Genomic DNA, 10,289 nt, shown 5'->3' on the forward strand with positions numbered 1-10,289 from the left:
GACTAGTTTACTAGGTTTCCAATTCCTGTTTACTTTCCCTCTGCTAGTGGCCTGTGATGAAAGCGATCTTGAGGTCTTAGTCTGAACAGTTGGCGACAGGTGCGTCTAGATTTCTAAGCTAGGCGACAGGCCTACTATATACTTGTTTTCTCAACCCAGAGAAGCAGTTATTGGACATCACTTGCATGTGCTCGTCACTACTGGCATCCCAGGACCATGGCCAGCTACCAAGCCACACTTGCTATTCTCAAACTGTTCACAAGCCTCATATGTGTCTGTAAGTCTGGGGGATTGCCTTTTACTTGCAGTACTTAAAAGGCCACATCATGCCCAGTTTAATATGTGGAAGGAAATCATCTGGAAACGTGACAGAATATCCAGTCTCCACACAGAAAGCTCTCCAACACAGGACACAAATGGATGAACAGCTCCACTAGAAAGACATCTACTGTAAGATGTAATACATCTCACCTCAACGTCTCTAGTTTACAGCTGGGATCATTCAGTCTGTCTGTGAGCTCTCTGACACCTGAGTCTCCTGGGTGATTGTAGCTCAGATCCAGCTGTTTCAGGTAGGAGGGGTTTGATTTGAGGGCAGAGGACAAGAGAGAACAGCCCTCATGTGTGATGAGACAAAGAGACAGTCTGAAACAAGAGATGCTCTTTCTTAATCATAGATGAAGGAAAATGCATTGAAGGCATACAAGTAATTTGCATATTCAGTCAGTTTGACTGACAGTCCCTAAATGTCATCTTTTAACATGACAAGTGCAGATCATTATCAATATTCAGAGATGTCCAATTTGTGGGTAAAATACTATTACATAACATTCCTAATTACTGACCTCAGTGTCTCCAGCTTGCATTGTGGATCTCTTAGTCCTGCACAGAGCAGCTCCACTCCTTCATCCTGCAGGTCATTGTCACTCATGTCCAGTTCTCTCAGATGGGAAGGTGCACTTTGCAGCACGGATGCCATCATTTCACAGCTTGCTTTAGAGAGGTGGCACAGATTGAGCCTGTTTCAAAGGAGAGTGGAAGGTCAGTCTTTGAACACTGGACATTTTCAGACCATCCTTCAGCACCATGAGGTCACTGTATCTCATGAGGATGGACACAGACACAGATGTGTGTAGCACTCACATTATGTACACAGCACGGACATGGACTGGAGAAACACTACATTACACACTCTGAAGCCATGTAAACAACTTGTTGTTGTTGTCTTGTAGTGTCATGTGGGCAGCAGGGGTGATTCATGTTCCTAGGGGTTACCTTAAAGGGATAATCCGGAGTGAAATGCACTTTAGATCAATTTTTCGGACTATTGGGAGTACATACGTTGAGTTGACACCAAAATCATGTCATTCGGATGTATTTTGAGAAAGTTCGAGCTCACCGTTTTTAGCCAAAACTCGTTAGCCTGGAGGTGACTCGGGCATGTCATTTCGCCGCTACAAAACGCTATTTTTATACCTCTTCTACTGTTCCAAACAACACTACACTTACGTGGTAGTGAGTAGAGGGTCCCTAAAGCCAAACCGAAGTATCCCCACGTCTTTATGTGGTCGGATAGAGAGTCCAGAATGAATTTAATCGAGTCAGTACCTTTCCGGAAATGTCGCTGTTGCAGCTAGCAACGTTTTCACAACACTTTACTAACATTTCCGGAAAGGTACGGACTCGATTAAATTCATTCTGGACTCTCTATCCGACCACATAAAGACGTGCGGATACTTCGGTTTGGCTTTAGGGAACCTCTACTCACTACCACGTAAGTGTAGTGTTGTTTGGAACAGTAGAAGAGGTATAAAAATAGCGTTTTGTAGCGGCGAAAGGACACGCCCCGGTCACTTCCAGGCTAACGAGTTTTGGCTAAAAACGGTGAGCGCGAACTTTCTCAAAATACATCCGAATGACATGATTTTGGTGTCAACTCAACGTATGTACTCCCAATAGTCCGAAAAATTGATCTAAAGTGCATTTCACTCCGGATTATCCCTTTAACTTATGGCAAATAATTGATATCTTCCTGACTGATTGACCAAATATGTCTAAATGTATCTCATTGACTTTTGCAATGTTTTTTTTCACTATTCTGAAATGCTTGCATCAAGGTCAAGGTTTCTTTATTAGGTCTCCCAAGAGAGAAATGTGTTTTGGATAAGGGCTAAGCTGCCACAGTCAGAATACACAACAAATCACAGGACATAGCACATATGTTATACATAAATGACACTACCATCATGTTTAAAGGCCAAAAAATAGCCCATAAATAGCACTCTCTCTCACCCAGTCCCATTAAGCACAGTCCCAAAGTAGACACTCTCTCTCTCTCTCTCTGTACTCTCCAGTCACACACACCACATCCATACACCACAGCCTCAGCACATCTCCACTCAGTTCAGCCCCCATACACAGCCCCCTACTCAGCACTTAGTACTGGTTTTGGGCCTTCCTACTGTTCTGCCCACGTTGCCCATTCATCATGTTGACTGACAGGGGGACAGAGGAATGTTTGTAGTGATTGTGCTAAACAGAAAGGGACCCTGTACCTCCTTCCTGTGTTCATGAGCTCATATTCTTGGTACAGCACATGGGAGGGGTCAGATAGAATTCTGTCAGCCTGCTGTAGAGTGGACTGCTCAGATATGTCTTGGAGAGTGAGGGGAGCAGGGACTCCATCCAGCTGTTTTGACCACATTACCTGGTTGGGCCCTGAACTTAACTGTAAGATTTGCAAACCAGCTGGTGATGCCATAGTGCAAGATGGACTCTATGGTGGCTCTGTAACAAATGAACATAATGCTCTCACAAACCCCAACACTCTCAGTCTCCGCAGGAAATGGAGACGCTGGTGCATTTTTGTCTAAATATTTGCCACATGTGTGCCAGTTAAGATCTGTATCAAAAGTGTATCCCTAGATATTTGTAAGATGTAACTGTAGCATCCGCCACATAAATGGTCATATTAGTTTTTAAAATGATCTGATAATATTTTCATTGCAAAGCAGATAAGATTTGCTATTCTTATTGGCATTTTTGTAAGAGTATCATGTTGCTTAATAATTAGTATATGTCTTTAAAAAAACCTGGCCAGGTACTATTGAGTTATTTTTTCCCTCTATCTATCTTGCTTATTATGGGCGTAGGTCGGTGATTCAGGGCAAGCACTGAGCAGATAGGGTCCGGAGCTGTCACTCACACTTTCTTCTGTCACCCGCACCCACTTTTCTGTTGGGCCCTATGGCTGCGCTCGGGATAGAATCACATGTTGCCTTTTGAACGGGACGCGGAAGATAATGGGGGCACGAATGTATGAATGAATGAGAAAACAAGAGGTAGAAGGCCGGCTGCTTTCTGATATCCTCCTGATCGTGTCCGATACATTAAGAGAATTCTACCATCTCTGCTTTTACGCCCGACGTTGGAATAATCATCTGTTTTTCCACGGATCCATTTTCAACTGTTTCAAGGAGGTGAGAGCGATCTTTTTTTCTCCATTTTTGCTTGCGGGAGTTTAAGAGACTGTTTTGCTCAAGCATTTCGATTTATGGATTATTTTTGCCATGGATTATTGTCGTGTTGGTGGACCGATTGAAGATCCCGAATTTTTCGTGAACCTTTTTTGTTTAATGGACTAAACGAAGTGCTTTAGGCGCGTCTTTCCTTTTATTTCTTGTGCCGCATCTGCGGTTTTGGACAATGACTCTGGCCTGCGGGCTTATTCTCTCTCTCTCTCTTTTTCCACTTACTCACTCTCACGAAGCACTTAAATAAATCAAAGCATTATAGTATAAGTTTGAATGCGTGTTTATGAACGAATTTCTTTAATTTTGTGGCGACTCGAGCCGAGTTTGTTACATAACCTGTCTGATGTTACAGCCATATATGGATATTTTCAATTAACATAATTTTATATGGAATGAATGAATGAAAGGTGAGTGAAATGTCTGGCACAGTTTTCAGTATGTGTGCACCCTTCTGTTTCTACACACACTAACAATACACACAGCATGGGGAATGAACAATGATTACATGTAATAATGGAGGACAGGAGTGAAGTTATCAGCATGAGTGAGTTCAAACGGTAAAATGCAGATGAAAGCTCATAGCGGCCGCCATTAGGACGCGCCTATGAGCTGCCACATCACACTGGGAATCTATAGAGAGCTGAAAGAGTGGATGCCAGGCTGGTGGGAGTTCCTCTGCAAATGTTTTATTAAGAAAAGCAGACATGCCATCTGGCCCTGTTGCCTTGTTAAAGCATGTAGTTTTAAATACTCTGGTAATCACCTCTGGATCTACTGTTATTCTGTTAATATCAACATGACAATTTACTTGATCTAAAACTGCATCCTGCAGGTCAGAGCTGGGAAGGTGTCCCTTGCAGCACTGATGTCATTATTTCACAACTGCAAAGCAGAGGCTACATCCCGACCTCAGTGTCCAGCTCCCTGTGTGGATGTAGAGCTCTATTTGTGCATGGACACACTAGCAGGAAGCACTGAACTAATCTGGGGTCAACTCTCTCTCATCAACACATCCACAACAATCAGAGCAAATGGTTCTCAAAATGCTTCTATGCCAAAATTTGGAATGTGTAGTATTACTGACCTCAGTTTCTCCAGGTGGCAGTTTGAGTTTCTAAGACCAGAGAGCAGCTTCTCTTCTGATGTTTGCAGATCACAGCCACTCATGTCCAACTCACTCAGTTGAGAAATATATGGCCCTAAAACTGAGACCACAACCTCAGAGTAGCTGTATTTGAGTCTACAGCTGATGAGTCTACAGAGAGAGAGGAAAACACTATAAGCAACAGGTCCTCTATTTTTTTATCTTTTTTTGCGGTGATGACGGTGATGAGCTCAGACCCGCTGTAGGCGTCACGTGACAACAGTTTTGCAGTAATACGGTTACCATCCCAGCCATAGACATATATATGTATGGTCCCAGCCCTATTCACAAATATAGAATGGCAATGAATAAAAGATGGACCGTTTTTAGATCCAATAGAATGCACCAGTCTGTGTGAACTGTGCAAAATTACAGACCTCACTTTACAGTCTTGATTCAGTGGTTGATGGAGCAGTTCTCCTCCACAGTCCTGAAGCTCACTGTCACTGATGTCCAGCTCTCTTAGGTGGGAGTTTGCCCACTGAAGAGTCAAGGCCAAAAATCTTCCTCTCAGTTTACAGCCAACAAGTCTGTAAAAGAATAAACCACGCAACACAAGATTGCAAATAGTGAACTCAGAGATATCAATACAAGAATAAAACCCTGATGTTGATATTGAATGGATAACACAGTCTACAGTTAACAGTAATTTAAGTGGGACACATCAGCAGGGAGTGTTATACCATCAACTGGTCTGGGACCAATTCTCTCACATTAATATTGACACAATAAAAGATAATGTTTCACCAATTCATGTCTTGATTCACTCCATAACAGTGAGATTCACAAGTTCTCTCCACTTCAGATATTTTACAGATATGGCTAGAATGACATATAAGCTTCAACTTTAATGTGCAGATAAGACCTCTGTGAATTCTGTGCCTTTCAGTGTATTACTGACCTCAGTTTTTCAAGTTGGCAGTTTGGATCTCTAAGACCAGAGGGCAGCTTCTCTTCTGATGTTTGCAGATCACAGCCACTCATGTCCAACTCACTCAGTTGAGACATACATGACTGCAGAACTGAGACCACAACCTCAGAGGAGCTGTCTTTGAGTCCACGGCTGATGAGTCTACAGTGAGAGAGGAAAACACTATAAGCAACAGGTCCTCTACTCCTTACATTCCCAAATATGAAATGCCAATGAATAAAAGATCAACTGTTTTTAGATCCAATAGAATGCACCAGTCTGTGTGCACTGTGCAAAATACAGACCTCACTTTACAGTCTTGATTCAGTGGTTGATGGAGCAGTTCTCCTCCACAGTCCTGAAGCTCACTGTCACTGATGTCCAGCTCTCTTAGGTGGGAGTTTGCCCACTGAAGAGTCAAGGCCAAAAATCTTCCTCTTAGTTTACAGCCAACAAGTCTGTAAAAGAATAAACGTAACACAAGATTGCAAATAGTGAAATCAGAGATATCAATACAAGAATAAAACACTGATGTTGATATTGAATGGTTAACACAGTCTACAGTTAACAGTAATTTAAATGGGACACATCAGCAGGGAGTGTTATACCATCAACTGGTCTGGGACCAATTCTCTCACATTAATATTGACACAACAATAAAATATAATGTTTCACCAATTCATGTCTTGATTCACTCCATAACGGTGAGATTCACAAGTTCTCTCCACTTCAGATATTTTACAGATATGGCTAGAATTACATATAAGCTTCAACTTTAATGTGCAGATAAGACCTCTGTGAATTCTGTGCCTTTCAGTGTATTACTGACCTCAGTTTTTCAAGTTGGCAGTTTGGATCTCTAAGACCAGAGGGCAGCTTCTCTTCTGATGTTTGCAGATCACAGCCACTCATGTCCAACTCACTCAGTTGAGACATACATGACTGCAGAACTGAGACCACAACCTCAGAGGAGCTGTCTTTGAGTCTACAGCTGATGAGTCTACAGTGAGAGAGGAAAACACTATAAGCAACAGGTCCTCCAAACTCCTTACATTCCCAAATATGAAATGCCAATGAATAAAAGATCAACTGTTTTTAGATCCAATAGAATGCACCAGTCTGTGTGAACTGTGCAAAATACAGACCTCACTTTACAGTCTTGATTCAGTGGTTGATGGAGCAGTTCTCCTCCACAGTCCTGAAGCTCACTGTCACTGATGTCCAGCTCTCTTAGGTGGGAGTTTGCCCACTGAAGTGTCACAGCCAAAAATCTACCTCTCAGTTTACAGCCAACAAGTCTGTAAAACGTAGAGAATCAACAAATAATCACACCATCAGAAAATCTAGGAATGGAGCAGGAAAAGAGTTGTACTGTATATGGGTCTCAACACTCTTACACAGCTAACATCTGTTAAAGTGTAACTCCACAGTAAAATCAACCTAGGGTCTATTCACGGTAATTAGCATCTTCACAGTTTTGATTGAGAGCAAAACTACGTTCATTTGTGACAGAGAGGTTAAGGTGCTGTTTACACGACAGCGTTTTTTCATCAGTTAGGCCTTTCGTTTACACGACGACGCCGTTTTGGCGGCTGAAACTGCTTCTAGGGTGGAGGTTTTTGAAAACCCCTTTTCGTTTTGCCGTGTAAAGGCACATCTGGGGTTTTTATGACGACATAGCCCCACCTCGAACCTCTAGTCCAGCCCCCGCGCTTGACCTCACCTGACTAGACCCTTGACAGAACAACAACAATGCTGGATCACGGAGCCTTGTGTGTGCTCGTAGGCTCTGCATTAAGTTGATTACGACTACGTGTTCATTAACTCTTCTAGCAGGGGGAGGTGGTGGATTTAAAAGTAGGGATGCACCGATCCGATATTTGGATCGGATATCGGCCCCGATATGAACAAAATAGCTGGATCGGGGATCGGAAAAAATGAGCCGATCCATGGGCCGATCCGAATTTAATATAGTCTCAAAAAAAGGCTGAGCCATGACGCGCAACCAGCCATTTAGCGCAGCTCACTGCTGCGGGTTAGAGTGTGCCTCACCTCACTGTGTGCTCTGAGTGTCTAAATTAATGGATGGGATAAATACAGATACCAAATGTATGTCATAGGATCAAAAGAATATCTATACTAACCACCATTTGTCATAGAATAATTACGATCTTCATGCGTTTTGTTGCATTTAGGCAACACGTTAATGTGTAACAGTCAACAAAATAGGCTACTCAAACTAAACACATTGTCATTTTCATCTCATCTGTATTAACTGTTCTTGGTATAAAGACATGCAAATGTTCAAATTGGCTGTTAAAAACGTATCATTTATTAGATAAAACGTACAACTTCTACCGTTTACCACCATTCAAACTCCGTGTGAACTAATTAGTTTATCGTGGGGATACTGCGGGACCTTACCACTTTGAGTAAATAGAGGGGTTTCGCGGGTGACACCATTTTGGCAGGGGTGTTTCAATGTATGTCACTAATATGGGATTTTTATCTGCAAAATTGTTTTTTTGTTAAATTTATTATTTAGTAATAACTGTGAACTTGAATTTGAATGCTGTTCCAAGTTGCTGCTGGTGTACAACTGTTTATTTTTAACATTAGTAATATAATCAATAATGATGATGATAATTATAATAATAATAATAATAATAATAATAATAATAATAATACATTACCTTTATATCTAAGTGTTATTTTGTTAGATTTTTTTTAGAAAAGTAATGTTTAGTTAGGGAAAGAATGAAGAATGAAGTCAAGCCTGATGCCTTTAGTCTTTTCCACATGGTGAGGTATACAGTTTATTAATTAACAATGATATCGGATCGGTATCGGATATCGACCGATATGCAGAGCCCAGGCATCGGTATCGGTATCGGGACTGAAAAAGTCGGATCGGTGCATCCCTATTTAAAAGTAGCCTATAACTATTTTGGCGCAGGTTATTGTTAATGCGTTGTCGCTGGTCGTCGAAATCATGCAGAATTGCAACGTTTTGTTCCAGCATTGTCAACAAAATGCAGCAGTGCTGTGCTTTGCGTAGCCCAAGTAAATAAAATAGCCTACCCTAAATCATTTGTAGTGTCTGATACCACAATAGCTACTGGCACGCTGGCCTCCTTTACATTTCAGTAAATAATGTAGGCGGTCCGTCGCCTATATTAACCGTGCATTCGAAATACAGGGTTGCTTCAGGTGTTTGGCGGCGGGCAGTTCTGATAGATATTCGATATTATTCTAGGGGGGCATACAATAACATTACAAGACAGAAACTGAAAAGCAATCCTGTGCATTAGCTCTCAATGGTTGTGCAAACATCCACGATGTAGAGTGTGCTTGACATAAAGGGCTGCCAAGTTTCATAACATCCGGTGAAAGTTTTTTTGACTGTCACTCAAAGCGTGACACTTGACAGCTCCGATTAGAGTCGCTTTTTTGAGCGCGCTCATTGAATGACGAGGAAAGGTATTTGCATAGCTACTGTTGGGAACACCCACTGGCGTGCTTCTTCTGGGCAACTTGGCGTTTTCACCTCTGTGTGTAAACGCAAATGTTTTTTTGACCGTTATCGTTAAAAGTGTGAAAGCGGTGAAGACAAAAATGCCCTGCGTCGTCATGTAAACGGGGTCTAAAACAAGACCTGTATCTGTAGGAAGAAGATTGCATGGCTTCCTGATCCAGTATAATCAAATCAGGATGCGCATCAACACAACTGCTGATCAATGCGCCCCTGCACTAAAGGAAATGCCCTTCAAATCTGATCAGTGATTCAGTACATCCGGGTTCAAAGAAAATCTGTCTGGTGCTGGGAGTAATTTGTCAGTGTGTCCGTCTTTTCTTTCTGTCTTTGTGTGCCTGCATAACATACTGCAAAGTCTGTGTCCCTTATCAGTGCTCTCTTCTGGTGCTGCCATTTTATTTGTTTATTTAGCAGACGTGGGGTTCTCTTTGAGGGAGGCTAGTCATCTATTGGTGGAACCCTGTAGGTGCATGTTTGTTCAACGCTAGTGTTACGTCAGCGTTGTCACCTACTGCAGCGTTGTCACCTGCCGCAGCGTTGTCACCTGTCCACTGCAGAACCTTAGAGAACAATAAGAAACCTGCCGCTTGCCGGTGGCTAATATGATCCCCGCCTAATGCTGCTACTGTTTGGTTTGACAGTAAGTGTCATTAGTCTACAATATTACTAACCTCAGTGTTTCCAGTTTGCAGTTTGGACTCTGTAGAGCAGAGGGCAGATTTTCTCCTGACGTCTGCAGGTCATTCTGACTCAGGTCCAGCTCTCTTAAGGGGGAGTTTGCAGACTTCAGAGCTGAGGCCACAATCTCCCAGGACTTCTCTGTGAGCTCACAGCCAGTGATTCTACAAGAAGGACAGTAAAAGAGCAGTACTGTATATGGGTCCCAACACCCTTATGCAGCTAACATCTGTTGATGTTAATGTTTATGTCCTGGTACACAAAAGATGCTCTTATCAAAGTGACGTGCAACACAGAAAATGCTGTAAATTAACATTTACACACTCTTCATTTTTTGTCTTCATCAACACAGCGCAAACATTGGGAACCTGATCATGTTTGAGAAATTTGAGAAGTTTGTGAGTTTTGAGAGTGATAAATCTCTGTGGGAACTAATTATTCTGCCCGGCTGGTCAGATTATGTCTAGAATGATAAATGGTTCATTAAGG

The sequence above is a fragment of the Sardina pilchardus genome, chromosome 1, assembly GCF_963854185.1.
Source record: "Sardina pilchardus chromosome 1, fSarPil1.1, whole genome shotgun sequence".
Taxonomy (NCBI): domain Eukaryota; kingdom Metazoa; phylum Chordata; class Actinopteri; order Clupeiformes; family Clupeidae; genus Sardina; species Sardina pilchardus.